The sequence below is a fragment of the Emys orbicularis genome, chromosome 3, assembly GCF_028017835.1.
Source record: "Emys orbicularis isolate rEmyOrb1 chromosome 3, rEmyOrb1.hap1, whole genome shotgun sequence".
Taxonomy (NCBI): Eukaryota; Metazoa; Chordata; order Testudines; family Emydidae; genus Emys; species Emys orbicularis.
Genome location: NC_088685.1, coordinates 135,695,089 through 135,710,793, shown reverse-complemented (window position 1 = coordinate 135,710,793; position 15,705 = coordinate 135,695,089). Strand labels below are relative to the sequence as shown.

General features: G+C 44.1%; 1 protein-coding gene across 2 annotated transcripts in view; it reads left to right on the top strand.

Annotated features, from left to right (window-relative positions):
• Positions 1–15,705, top strand: part of PCNX2 (pecanex 2) — a 240,349-nt gene that overhangs the window by 140,955 nt on the left and 83,689 nt on the right. The gene's annotated exons all lie outside the window — the stretch shown is intronic.

Genomic DNA, 15,705 nt, shown 5'->3' with positions numbered 1-15,705 from the left:
GAACTCTGGTCTGTTTAGAAGGCTGCAGGAAGGTATTTACTTCCCGGACCACAAAATAACTCTTGGGGATGTGGAGATGCCTACAGTGATCCTCGGGGACCCAGCCTACCCGCTAATGCCCTGGCTCATGAAGCCCTATACTGGCGCCCTGGACACAGAAAAAGAACTGTTCAACTACCGGCTCAGCAAGTGCAGAATGGTGGTGGAGTGTGCTTTTGGCCGTCTCAAGGGGAGATGGAGAAGCTTACTGACTCGCTGTGATCTCAGCGAAACCAATATCCCCATTGTTATTGCAGCTTGCTGTGTGCTCCACAATCTCTGTGAGAGCAAGGGGGAGACCTTTATGGTGGGGTGGGAGGTTGAGGCAAATTGCCTGGCTGCTGATTACTCCCAGCCAGACAGCCGGGAGATTAGAAGAGCCCAGCGGGACGCACTGTGCATCCGGGAGGCTTTGAAAGACAGTTTCCAGACTGAGCAGGGTCACCAGTGAATTTTAAGTTTGTGGACTCAGAACCTGAACTTGCCACCGTTTCTTTACCCAGTTACCGTTGACTATCCTCTCCAGTTACATACCCCCTTCACCCCCTTCCCAAAAAATAAAATCTGTTCTGTTTTGTTAATGAACACCGTTGTCTTTATTACTGTTTTCGCGGGAATGTTTTAAACCTGGGACGCAGACTGTGGCGGGGTGCGGGTTTAGTGTTGTGATGCAAATGATGCTTCTAAACTCCAGGAATGACGGGTTCCGCAGTGGTGGACTGGTTGTTTCAACAGAGCCTGCCAGCCCTCCTGGGCGGGACAGCGTGTATGTGTCGGCTATGTGACTGTCTGGCAGGGGGAGGAGGGTTACAGCTCCCCTGCTGCGGGGCTCTGTGATGCATTAGATCTGTAACTGCCCTCCCCCGCCACAAAGTCACAGAGCAACCCCCCCCCCCCACAGAACATGAAAACCACCTCCCAGATTGAACAGGGTCACTAGTCACTGCACTGGGTATGTGTCCTGATCCTGGACCTGACCCCGCCTCTGTACCCTGGTAAAGGTGACTGTCCTGTCCAATTACCATGCCCCTTCCCCTCGTTCAGACAGACTCTCCTCCAAAATAAAATCATGGAAACAGTAATTAACAGAAACGAATATTTTATTATGAACCAGACATGAAACGTGGGGGTTGAAACTTGCACGGGGGCTTCTGTGAGGTGTGTAGGAAAGGACTTTTAAAATTTTGGGGAATGAGAGCCTTCTAGTGCTAGAGCAGTCTGCAGGGGTTGACTGAAAGTTTTAACGGCCCTTGCCGCCCCTCCTTCTGGCTGCTTAAAACTGTACTAGTAGCACTGGCCTCCTTTCACATTGAAAGCAATGCCAGTCTCTGCTGCCAGCAATCAGGACAGCATGAACTATGCCCCTGTCCCACCCCCTCGCGGCTGTTCCAGGGAAAGATCCCTGTATGCTGCCCCTCTCCCTCCACCGCGTGGCTGTAAAGCAGTCCCAATACTAACATTCCCCTCCCTAATTCAAAGCAGGGCGTAATGAGCGACATCACCCTGCTGAGGATCTCGGAGTCCCAGAGGGAAAGGATGTTTCGAGAAAGCCTTCAGAAACCAGGGCCGTTTGCCGCTATGCTCTGCAGGGCAATGATACCAGAGTATCTGATGGTGTCGTGGCGCGGTAACGTGTCCTACCACGGAGGGCCCACTAAGATCGCCCTACCCAGGAACCTGATGAACAGGCTGGAAATGTACCTTCATGAGACCTACGAGGAGTTCTCCTATGAGGATTTTGCCTCCATCCCCGGCCATATTGACCGGATTTTCACGTAGGTGCACTGGGACTAAAGAGTGGAGCGTCTTGGGCAGCATAATCATGACTTACCGGACATTGTAAAAAAAATTTTAAATACTTGGGACTAAATTGTGAAGAGCCTAAGGCAGACAAATCATGAAAAACCCTTTGTTACTATTGTAAATATTCCAGTTTTTTTGCAGATAATTGTTTACATGTTTAAGCACTTTAATAAACAGCCATTGTTAATATTATAAATATTTCAGTTCTTGTAAAAATAAATGTTTAGATATTTAAAGCACTTACTGCTTGATCCTTCCCCTGATTCTGTCTCCGGGGTAAGGGATGGGGACGGTTGGTAGGGGATCTCGGTAAGGGTGATGAAGAGATCCTGGCTGACGGGGAAATCAGCGGTGCCAGCGCTGTCGACTGCCTCGTCCTCCTCATCTCCTTCTTCATCTTCCCCGTCCGCTAACATGTCCGACGAGGAACCTGCCGCGGACAATATCCCATCCTCAGAGTCCACGGTCAGTGGTGGGGTAGTGGTGGCGGACGCACCTAGGATGGAATGCAGTGCCTCGTAGAAACGGGATGTGTGGGGATGGGATCCGGAGCGTCCGTTTGCCTCTTTGGTTTTTTGGTAGCCTTGTCTCAGCTCCTTGATTTTCACGCGGCACTGCGTTGCATCCCGGCTGTATCCTCTCTCTGCCATGGCTTTAGAGATCTTCTCGTAGATCTTTGCATTCCGTCTTTTGGAGCGCAGCTCTGAAAGCACGGACTCATCGCCCCACACAGCGATGAGATCCAAGACTTCCCGATCAGTCCATGCTGGGGCCCTCCTTCTATTAGATTGCACGGCCATCTCTGCTGGAGAGCTCTGCATCGTTGCCAGTGCTGCTGAGCTCGCCACGCTGTCCAAACAGGAAATGAGATTCAAACTGCCCAGACAGGAAAAGGAATTCAAATTTTCCCGGGGCTTTTCCTGTGTGGCTGATCAGAGCATCCGAGCTCGGACTGCTGTCCAGAGCATCAACAGAGTGGTGCACTGTGGGATAGCTCCCGGAGCTATTACCGTCGATTTCCATCCACACCTAGCCTAATTCGATATGGCCATTTCGAATTTAGCGCTACTCCTCTCGTTTTGGAGGAGTACAGAAGTCGAATTTAAGAGAGCTCTATGTCGAACTAAATAGCTTTGTGGTGTGGACGGGTGCAGGGTTAATTCGATTTAACGGTGCTAAATTCGACATAAACTCCTAGTGTAGACCAGGCCTGAGTGTACATACTGTATGCAGTGGTTTGGTTATATATAAAAATCATATCCAGGCAAATTAGTAGCCTGCTCTATGGGATGTGATTAGTAGAGCTCCTAGTAGGGTGACCAGATAGCACTGTGAAAAAATGGGAAGGGGTTTGGGGGGCAATAGATGTGCCTATATAAGAAAAAGTCCCCAAAAACGGGACTATCCCTTTTAAAAACAGGACATCTGGTCACCCTAGCTCCTAGTACGTTGCATTAACTCTTCTGAGCATTCACTGTGGGGCTGCTGGCAGGACACTGCACTTACCATTGACCTGTCTTCTCCTGCCCTTCCTTATTTGCAAATCTTGGACCCAGTAGAGATCCCTCTGTAAGGTCCTGGGAAGAGGAGAGGTAAAGGGGGCATCCCTCCCCATGTGACAGTGGGTAAAGAATTTTAAAAAATTGCTTTCTTCTAATGCTGTAGCAGAAACTTAACTAGAATAAAGAAAACAGTATTATCAAGCTTCTCTCTCTCTCTCTCTCTCTCTCAAACTTTCACTGTAGAGCTGCTTCTTAGAACCTTCCCAGCCCCTCTCTCCTGCCTGGCTTCCTGCTGCAGATTTAAGCAAACTATACACACATCTGCACTGCCCCCTCCCTTTTTTCTATATAAACAATCTTTTTAAAAGAGTATTTTAAAACAAATTAAAGATTCAGGTGCTCTAATCAGCTTCACCTCTTGTACCAATTTGGCCACCTTCTGGCCTTGAGGAACATATAGTACAGTTAATTCACCTGGATTATCAAATCCCCAAAGAGAGAGACTCCTGTTGAAGAGGTTTATGGCTGTTCTCAACAGGTTTATCTCCTTTAAGGCTATAGTAATAGTACCATTGCTACTGGGATCACATAATTCAACTGGCTTTGGAAGCTAAGGTGCTGCTTATTTCTTCTATCGGAGTACCTTGATCAGTATCTACCCTATAGGATCTTAGTGTATCTCTTGGATCATGATTGGTTAGGCTTCAGGCTGCATTCTGATAACTAAAAAGCCTGTGACCTCTTAGAATTGGTGTATCTCAGCTTCCTATACTTTTAAGCAACGCCACTTGTTATAGGATGAAGATTTGTCTCCAAATCTGTTCAGTTCTGATCTCTTAACCCATAAGCAGCTGAGCTGGGCTCAGTCCAGTGACTAATGTAGAAAGTTGCCCTATAAGCTCAGCAAAGCAACAGTGGATGCTTTGGTTGGAAGATACTCTTTACAACCTGCACTGCTGTCCATTCCCTTGTGAGTGGTGGAAGCTGGCAACCATGAAAGCAGCTTGAAATCATACTGTATGCCAGAAGCTTAAAATTCAGATCTGGCAAACTGGCTCGTTGTCAGGTACTATTTCATTTGGAATGCCAAAATGAGAAAAGATGCCTTTTAACTTTTCTTGGCCTGTTTACTTTTGGGCCTAGTTAAAAATAGAATTTTTGTAAAGCTGTCTAGCTTCCTGGTAGTCTTAAAGAAACGGTACGCACATCTTCACACACACCATCTTGCATATAGATCCTAGTGGGAAGCATCTGACCCAGTGACATTAAATCTCTAATCAATAGGGCTATATCTTAGCTTTTCCTGTCTTTAGTATGCTATTGACAGGCAGTCTAATGGCCTCTTAATTTGTGTGTGTGGATGAACTAATTAGCAATACTAAAATATGAACTAATCTATTATTTTCTGATAGTCAAATTCTCTGAGGGTTCAGAATTTGTCTTTATGCATAAGACAGAGTAATCAAAGAACCAGAGCTTGTTAAATTTGCCTTCATTAACACTGCATTCATTTGCCTAAGTAATCTTACTCCTGCTGAGCTCACTTACGGATACATTTTTCCCGTTTTATATTTCTTCTGTTTCACCCTCCCATCCCCCGTGAATTTTCAGAGTAATAAAAACTCCACATTTTGTCACTTTATTTTTAATAAAAGTTTGCTTTTTTAATATAGCCTCTCTTTGCTTTTGTACCATATGTCATGTATTACTGAAAGATGATCCTCATGTCACAGCAACTCCAACTAAGAGAGCCAGGCAGTAATAACCTGCCAAACTTGTTCAGATTAGGCTTAACTCTGTAAGAGTTTAACATCCTTACCATGATTCCCTCAAGGAGAGTGAAATTTTTGCATATCATCTTATTTTTCACCATTTTATGACAGAGTGTTACCCTTGACCATCTTCTTGCTTTGCTATAGCCCACTAATTAACATTTGAGATTGTCTTTGTGGATACAGACTACAGGACCCGTGGTTAACCTGCAAGCTTCTGTGATTTTAGTTACTACTGTAAGACAGAATCCTGACTCTTTTCTTCTTCCCTTCCAGTTTTCAGTCCCCTTCGATAATTCTGATCTTTCAAATAAAAGCTTCTGGCACTAAATCATTAATTCAGATTCTAATCCATGTCTTGCCTTTCGTGCATACTAAAATCCAATGTTTTAATCAGCTGCACCCTCTTAGCTCACAGCTGTTTCCTCAACTTTTGATATCTGGCATATAAGTCCCTGATAAGACACTTTCTGTTGAGCAAAAATACCCAAGGCTACATCTGATATTTAACAGGATAATCCCTATGGTTAGCAGTTCATGTTTCCTTTTTTATATTGGAGATGTAGTTTAACTTATTTTCATTCATCCTTCCATCACTGATCTCCACATCAGACTTTGCTCCTGACACAGTCCCTGAATTTTAAGGGTTTTTTTTTAAAACAAGGAACTAAGGAAATGCATAAAAATGGGACACACACACCATTAGCAGTATAGTGTGGTACAGTTTACACACACACTTTGTACTGATGAGGGTAGCAACTCTCCAGGGGAGAGAAGGTTGTTATTATGAGTGTTCTGTATCATATTTGTAAATAGCTAAAAGATTAGGTGCCAGTAGATGGCACTCAAAAATATGATGTGCACTACAAATGGCTTCTTCTATGCAGCTCTTTACGTCAGGTCTTAACAAAGGTGATCACCAAGCTTTCCCCAGGCTCCAGCTGGGCAATACACTTTTTAGTTCCAAGTGGTGCTCTGTAGTAGCCATGCTCATGGATGCACCCCAGGAGAAAGAATTTTTTTTAATTAAGATGATGTTTTAAAAACAAAAAAAAGTGAATGGTACAGAGTTTAAGCGTGGAAGTTTCTGGTTATCAGGGAATAACGTACAGATTATCAAGGGGTGCGAAGTTTGGTTTAAGATTGGATGGTGTAAGGAATACATAATCTGCAATATCCCCAATTGGGGGTAAAAGGTTGACGGGTCAAAGTACAGACATTAAGATATGAGGGTATGTTCAGGTGTGGAGTATAATGAGTGGATACAATGATGAGGATGGATTGACCCTCCTTTGGTGAGATTTAACGTTCAGTGAGTTTATGGTTCCAGTTCATATGGTCCAAAGAACAAAGTCTCTTGGTCCCTTTCTCATAGTCAAAGCACGATGTCGCTCCGGCTCACGCCTCCTGGTACTGTCGGTGGCCAGTGATGTGTTCGGTGTAGATGTCGCTGGACCATCGGATGGTGTCTGAGACGATGAGGCACCGCATGAGCTGTGCGTAGCGTCGACCGATCCCGCAGGTCCGCAGCACACGCTCATTACAGGGGTCCCAGGCACCCAGGGCTCCGACAATCAGGGCGTCCATCTGCACCTCGTAGCCCTTTGCTCTCAGGGTATCGGCCAGGGGAGCGAACTTTTCCAGCTTACGAGTTCGGCTTCACGAAAGCCCTGGGTCCTGTTCTCAAAGGAGACCGTGACATCGACGAGGATGATCTTTTTCTGGGCCTCATCGGTGACAACGACGTCAGGTCGCAGTTGGCTGTCGGTACTGGGGATGGCACAGTTCACGGCAACCTCCCCCAGGTGTGGTTCGATGGCTTTCACCAGGTGGTTCTGGATGGCGTTGTGGCACAGCTGCCAGGCTCTAGAGTGGGGCTTACAGCTGCACAGGACGTGGGGCAGGGTCTCGTTGGAGTAGTCACACTTCCTGCAACGCTTGTCTCGGTTCCCGTGGCGGACAGCTCCATTGAGCAGGACGCAGTTGAGCCGGGCCCGGTGGATGAACTGCCCGTCGGTAAAATGGGTGAAGCTGCTCCCGGCGAGGAAGTGGTTGCTGTTGTCCCACTTGCTGGTCAACTCAAAGGCTTTACCCTGGTCCAGTTTACGCTTCAGGGTTTCCACTTACAGCGAGTGGACGGCGGCCTTCAGGGTCCTCTCCAGCATGCCCCTGGCACTCGGGGTGACGAAGGTGTTGTCGTCGAACCTGATCTGCAGCACCAGGACTCCCGGCTCCTGGTGCTCCTTGCACCACTCCCAGCGGCAGCCAACACGCTTCCCCAGGCAACGCGTGGTGTTGCGAGCGCGGGACCACAGTGAAGCGATGTCGCCCCTGTCCCATCCGAATTCGCCATCCAGGGAGCCAATCAGGAAGGTGGTGATGTCTTGGTTGGAGGGGGCTCTGCCAATCCGCTTCTTTATCACGTCTCGCAGGGTATTCACCGCAATGTTTCTTACCGTGGCATCAGGACACGTCAGCAGGCGGAAGGCGTGGGTGATCACCGCGACGTCGCACAGGTCGCCCATGTGGGAGATGTTGGTGCCCTCGTGCCTGTGGGCAATGTAGACCAACTTGTTGCTGGCTCTCTGGGGAAGGAACAGCCACTTCTTCACCGACTGCCGGATGATCTTGTCTGCCTTGTTGAGGGGCACCTTCGCCACGGAGGATCCCCTTAGGATGAACGAGATGCGGGAGATCAGGAAGGTGTTCAGGGTGTTTATCTTCTGCCATGGTGGCCAACAGGGAGGCGTTGATCTTGGTAGCATCCTGCAAGATCTCCTGGATGGTGTCCTTGGGTGTCTGCCAGACACGGAAACCCGTCAGCATGCCGAGGGGATGGTATGCCTGCCCCTCTGCCAGGGGGATGACGGGCTCGCCCTGGATCTGGAACCCTGTCGCCTGCACTGAGTTGCTAAATCAATGCATCTCCCACCTGGCCTATTTTGGCTAACCCTGCCCATTTTGTAGGCTGCAATGGCTAGTTCCAAATCACTGGGAAAGCTTTTTAGTTTCACCCACAGGCAACAGATTTCTTTCTACAGGAATGAAAATTGCCATTTCCCCAAGATAAGACATGCATGGTTTGTCTGGTGCTTCTTATGTCATTCTCTGCCAGGTAAATTTATTATGCTCTGTGGCACTAAGATTACAGAGCTTGGAAGACTGATGTTACTGCTGTTTGTTGTTATACTGTGCCTTTCATCTGTAAATTTCAAAGGACCCTACAAACATTAAAGGCAGAAGACTTGTCTCCGATCTTTACGGTGAATCTTTACATAGATCCTCTCCCCTCCCTATAGGTGAAATACACCCATCCTGCTCCGTTTAGAGCTGATAAATTTCACACTTCTCTGGTACACAAGGAATGCAGAAGCCCTGCATGCAGTCACTCTGCCATCCATATCCAGGTGCTGCGGGCCTTCTAGGGTGTGGAGGACTTTTGCAGGGCCCACTGCAAAGGGGTGGAGTTCACTTTGTGCTGAACTCCTGTTGATATCAGTGGGAGATCAGCACATGTAGAGAGCAGATTATTAGCGTTATGCAGATAACTTTGCACTGATAAACCCTCACAGCATGCTTGTGTGTTAGGTAAATGTAATTGCCACTTTACAAATGATAAACTTAGATGCAGCAAAGTTAAGTGACTTGCCTAAAATCACGCAGCAAGGCAGTGACAGAGTCACAAATAGAGCTTAGACGCCCCAACTCTCGGTACCCCGGACTGATCACCCTCCGTCCCTGTCTGATATGTTGCATTTTAAAAAAAAGATTTATGATATTAATAACAAGTATTTTTATGGATCCGTTTTTTTAATTTGCTGCTGAACCACATTATATAGCAAGAATTAACAAGGTAACCTGTGAAGAGGCAGGGCCGGCTCTAACTTTTTTGCTGCCCCAAGCAGCAAAAAAAAGCGCCGCCCCCCCCAACCCCCCCCCCACCGAGCGCCGCCGGAACCCCCCCCCGAGCGCCGCCCCCTCGCCAAGCGCCGCGCCGCCGGAACCCCCCCTGAGTGCCGCTCCCCGCGCCGCTCCCCCCGCTGAGCGCCGTGCCGCCGAATGCCGCGCTGCGCTGCGCTGCCCCCCGCCACCCCAAGATTGGCCGCCCCTTACCAGGCGCCGCCCCAAGCATGTGCTTGGTTGCCTGGTGCCTGGAGCCGGCCCTGTGAAGAGGATAAATGTTAACTCAGTTTCCTTCTTCCATTTTTTGTTAAAATGGTGAGCACGCTATTAATGCATTAATGGTACATGTCTCATTTAGGTGAGCATCATGAAATCATACAGAATAAAGGCTTCAAGCTTTCTGAAGCAGATGCAAATAGGGGTTGTACAAAACCTGTTTGTTGCTGATTCAAATTGATTTTTCTATTCAAATTATGCCAACAGAATGTTACAATGGCTTGTGGCAGTAACACTGAAAAGTATTACTATTTCCAGTAAATCCTGTTTTCCAAGAGTTCAGAAGAGGCATGTGTTTCAAATGATATTAGGCTATGAACTGGGGACATAATCTGCTCTGTTGCAAACGTCAGCATAACAAAAACAAACAGTGGTTTCAGCAGGTTTTAATTTAGTATTTACCACATAAAAAAACTTGACCATTTTAAAAAAAGAAATATTTTTGTTAATTTATATGGACATAAGTACATATATAAACAGGAAGATGAAATACAAATAATTAGGCCTACAAATACAGATTTTAGTCCAAACACACAACGTGGTACCAGTCAGTCAAGTAGAACCGATAGAACATGTGGAAAATTAAATGCCAAAGAAACATTTGAAAGTCTGAGCCCAGAATCCTCCAGGCCTAAACTGAAATTTTAAGAAGTGGAACCCTAAGGCATCCAGTTCCAATGGGGTAAAAATTGTTTTTGTATTTAAAGACTATGGTTTTAGAGGCCATTTATGTTGCACACGAAGCACACAAATATATTTTTATTTTTTTCTGGTTTAATCAAACATTTTTTACAAGAATTAAATATGGCAGGTAAATTCCATTTTTATGCTTTTTTAGCCCCAGTCCTACAAAGGGATCTACCCACACAAAGTCTCACTGAATGCCACACAGGTAGAAAGGTCCATGCGGGCAAAAACTTTTGCAAGGTAGAGGCCTTGCAAAGTATCCTTATCAACTTCAATCTCAGTTTATTAAATGAACTGATACTTGCTACACTGATGATAGAAGCCCACCAGACCTGAGACAAGGAGATAATTAAACAAATAAAAATGTATTTCAAATGCTACAGGACAACTTTAATGTAAGTAACTGTAATTACCCAATCTTGCTATTGAATTAACCCATAGAATTTAATCTGTTATATCTGGTATGTACAACAAGGCGAGAATAGTCATACACAAAAAAGCATTTTTACAGATCAGGGCCTTTAGCTCTTCTTTCTCTTTGATGTACATTTAAGTCAGAAGGTATTTCTTATGAGGAAGAATTTTGTAGCTGTTAACAGCTTTACCTTACAGAAGACTTTAAAGATGATCAGTATAATAAAGTGCATGTCTGTATAAAATAAAAAAAAATAAAATCTATTTGTTCTGCTTTCTCATTTTACAGTGAAAGGAATGCAGTAGTTCAAAGTCACTGAATATACTAGTAATTTTTACTAATCGATAAGCAAGAAACTGGTTGCTGTGCAAAACTATCACATGAGTAACATCTGGGAACACTAAAACTTTACATTCCCTAAATAATATTTCATTCCTCTGCTTAGTGAACTGTACAAAACACTCAAGATTTAAAGAAATGTTATAATAAGAATACGCTTTGATAACCCACCCCATATTGGGATAGAGGTAGTCTGAATTAGAACCTCCATCCTTTATGCAGCTCCGAGGGAGAGGTCATGGAGCTTCTTCTGCTTATTGGCAAAAATTCAGCATAGGATTATTTAAAAAAAAAAAGCTTTCACAACAGATAGGAGACTTCATTCTTGTGATCTAATATTACCGTAAACATATCAAGAGCAAGTTAATTACCATCTTTCCCAGCCAAAGTAAAAGGAAAGCTTTAGTAAGTATAAGTTTATATATTTCTGGTCATTTACAAACATTTTAACCTTTTCTTTTAAATTGGCAGCACCTTATCTTTAATTAAAGATTGATATATGAGTGTTACCAGTAGAAGTCAATGATATTGCTTGTGTGGTTGAGGATTGTGTTTGGAGAGGCAAATTTTAGCTGCTTCAGTATCTTTCTGAAGCAAAAATAATATTACTGTGTAAATCCTTTGAGTTCTCAAGCTAGGCATAGAAGAATGTATTCAGTATAATTTCTGATCTAGGTGAAACAAGTGATGAATAAAACCTGTTCAGGTTGATCTGGCAAAGGAAACTCTTTAGCTCCTGATTCTTTATATTGTGGTTGCTTAATGAATGAAGGTGACAACTCCTCTGGCAAATATTGTCAGATTATGAAAAGTGCTAGAGGCCACATCATCATTAAGGGGTTCTGCAGAATAAGAAAACTCACTAGAATTTCCCTTTTTACGTGTAATTTTTTTGAAATTGGTAACACACTCCACCACCCATCTCTAAGAATCATTAGTTGTGTGATGGCAAATAGCAGAAAGTTCAGGAAATGGCCAGTGGGGAGAGCAGCTCTTTTTGATTTGTCCTCCTCTTCTGGAGGAAGAGGGCATTGAGCTTATGAACTGGTTGGATGGAGAGAGCATCCTTTCTCCTTCTGTCAGAAGTAGCAGTGGAGGTTGTGGGTGACAGGCAGCAGAGAGCCAAGACCTACTGAGTCCCTTCTGTTTTGGAAAACGGTGTAGATATTAGTGATTCATAAAAGGAATGAAACACAAAACCAGAAAAGGCTCCCCCTAGTTTAGGTTTTATTACAACCCAAAACTTGAACTATGTTTGCTGACGTTTGAGAACCATTTGGTGAATGTTGACTGCATTTTGAGTGCATTTGGGCTGATTTGTGGGCTTGTGATTTTCAGTATGAAACAGGCAGACCTTTGTGTTTTTTACCATAGTTTCACTTTGAGTTTTTGAAGGTCTCAAATTTGAGTTGTTAGCTTTTAAGAAAAGATAGATTCCCTTTCTCCCCCCCCCCCCCCCGCTGTTCAGTCAAGCATTTCAGATATATAGATGTTAAACAAAACAAACAAAAAACCCAGAGGATTAAACAGCCTGAATAAAAGTCTGCTCTACTCTCAATCAGGTTTCACTTCCATGCCATACTTAATGCCATAGTCCTCCAGTCAAAGTCATAAAATCATAGAAATGTAGGACTGGAAGAGACCTCTAGCCCCCTGCAATGAGGTAGGACCAAGTAAACCTAAATGATCACTGACAGGTGTTTGTCCAATCTGTCCTCCAGAAATGGGTGATACAGTTCAGGGCTACTGCACCTGTATTTCCCCCTTGTGGTTCAGCAAGGGCATCTACTCTAGGCTTCCAGCTCCTCAGCCGTCACCTCTCTTGGGTGGAGACCCATGTCTCATTCCCTCCTGACCGGGATTTTTCTAGGCTGCACAGTTCCCTGCCTACACTGTGAGTTCCCCAACAAGCCAGGTGGCCTAACCAAGCCAGTGTCTGTGCTTTCCCTACTCTTTGAAGGCCATGAACAACATAATTACCCACAGTTATAAGCTATCACACGGCTCTTTCTAAGCAAGCACATTTATTCTTAAGGTGAAAGTGTTATAGAGAAAACATATTAAAAAGTATAAAAGAACTTATACACATGCCAATAGGCTTACCAGAGATCACCCCCAACTCCAACAAGGGCTCTGGCGGGATTCATTCCTTCAAACCCCACCAAGGAGTTTTTCTGTGGTCACAAGTTCATAAGAGCTTTTGCTCAGAACAAGAACACCTATGCATGGGTTACCCTTTCTTTTGTACAGTCTGGGTCTTTGATCTGCAGATACTGTGAATAAATAATCATCCAGCCAGTGGTTCTCTCTTCAGGGTGTAGCATCAAAAGATTGGGTCCGGAGGTGGGAATTTGTATTCCCCACCCCACCACCAGGTATTTCCCAAGAAGCCCACTTTATTTTGTTTGTCCTGAAAGTTCCTTCTTGTCTGACACATTGTTTAAAGTAGTTCTTTGAAACTCATAGTGCTTCCCAGGGTTTACACTGGCCACATCTCCATGCCCTGGAGAAGCTACATGTAAAAAATAACTATAATTCATAAACTTTGCCTTTATAATACAATAGACTCCAAAGCTATTTAAACTTAATTCAACAACATTTTCCAAAATTATTGCGGGAAATTGCTGTATTTGTCACAATGGAGAGTCCACAACCTGCCTTAGAAGCCTGTTCTAGAGATTGCTGCATATTAAGCCCATTACTTCTTGTCCTACCTTCAGTGGACGTGGAGAATAATTGGTCACTGTCCTTTTTATATAATCTTTAATATATTTGAAGACTGTTATCAGGTCCCTCTCAGTCTTCTTTTCTCAAGGCTAAACATGCCAATTTTTTTAACCTTTCCTTATAGGTCAGGTTTTCTAAATCCTTTGTCACTTTTGTTGTTCTCCATTGGACTCTCTCCGATTTCGCCACATCTTTCCTAAAGTGTGGCACCCAGAATTGGACACACTCCACCTGAGGACTCACCGATGGCAAATAGAGTGGGACAGTTACTTCCCAGGTCTTATATATGACACTCTTGTTGTTAACTCCTAGAATGATATTAGCCTTTTTAGCAACTGCATCATATTTTTGAGTCATATTCAATTTCTGATTCACCACAACACGCAGCTCCTTTTTGTTAATACTACCACTTAACCCATTATTCCCCATTTTGTAGTTGTGTATTTGATTTGTCCTTCCAAAGTGTAGTAGTGTCTTACAGAGGAAACAAGGTAGACAAGACCTGAATTTCTAATGTACCAAAACAAACAAACTAACAAACCCCACAACAGAAATTTGGGGGAGGGTAATGAAGGTTTGTTTTAGAGAGACCATACAACCTGATTTTACCAGGACTGTCCTGGTTTTTCAAATGATGTCTGGACTTGTCTTTATAGCAAAAATAGTTTGAGTGTTGCTGCTACCTTGAGTCCCATCCCCCACCACGCACACACAAAAAGCATGGGGTGTTGCTTTTATCTTGAGTTGACTGGCCTGTCAGGGGGAATAGGCTATAGCTCAGTTTAGACAACTCATCAGCTGCTAACACAACCACCCTGAAGTGTGGATGCAGGGTAACTCCACTTGAGTGCCACTAGTCCTCCATTGCATTCCGACAGTTCCACCTGTGTGCCCGCAAAGGAAAGACAAGTTCTTCTACTTCCTCATTGAAAAAGAATTCATTAGAGTGGTTCAGCTTGCTGCAGCAGCAAGAAACAATGGGATATGCCTCCACAAGTCTTAGTGCCACACATAAATGAGTGCAGCGCCAGCGTGGACACAGCAGATCAAGTATTATTTTGCAGGGTGAATGCTCTCACTTGAGCTAGGCTAACTCAAGAGAAGTAACTCATGTGTAGATAACTTGAATTAGCTCGGCAGTGAAGTCATAGCCTCTGTGTCCTTCAGGCTTTTATTGGGAGGCCTAAAATGTCTTGTTTTTTCATTTCACCAGTCAAAATAAGTAGTAGGTACAAAATGCTTGTTCAGGATGTGTTGCTACAATGTTATGAAGCGTTGCGTACACTCCTGTTTCGTTTTCTTGTACAGTGCATGTGAGCTTCATACCAACTCTGGTTGAAGGCCAAAGCTTGTCATAATTTGTCAGGTGACAACACTGCAATAGGAGTCTGTTGATGACCCAGTCTAGTCAGCACAAAATTTCTGCTCCGGGCCTTTGCAGAGGGAGTTGGGGGTAAAAACCTACCACTTCAGGAAATAGACGTGTTGTTCTTGAGTAGGGAGCTAGCCATGTACATTTTACAAAAGTCAAAACCAATGTTCTTTGCCATCCTGTCCCGGCTGTGTGGTTCATTGTATGAAGTGTTCCAGTTTTCTCTACTGAACACCTGTTACAGATTCACTGTTATTCCCAACATAGTTATCTCTAACCTTTTCTACCATATTGTCATGCACAGTAAAAAGAACAACATATTTTGCTCTGGCTTTTTAAATGAACATGTTAGAACATCTTAAGAAGTATTATTTAATAGAATGTGTTTTTTGTTTCTCTGACCAGAACAGCTGAAGACCTGAAAGGAAATTGATAGAGACAAATCTCAGAGGATTTACGATGATTAGGCTGCATATAGATTAGATCCAAGAGGTCCCAATTTAATAAGGGAATCTCTGCTAGCAGAAACATGCCTATTCTTCAGCTGTCTATGTGCCTATTCTTCAATTTTCCCTGGTGGTGCTAAAAGAATATCATAGAAGTTAATGGATAATAGTACAAGTTAGCAAGATAACCAAGTTAGCACATAACGGTACAATTTTACTCCCTCTTTGACCACAAATGCTTTTAAAAGAAAATCACTTAGGCCCCAGTTCAGCTAGATACTTAAGCACATATCTAAATTTAAACACTTGAGAAGTTAATGAGACTAATCATACTTAAAGTTAAATACATGCCTTAGCATCGTCCTGAACCAGGACCTTAATATGAGTGAACAAAGTAGCACAATAGAAACTGAATTTCATTCAT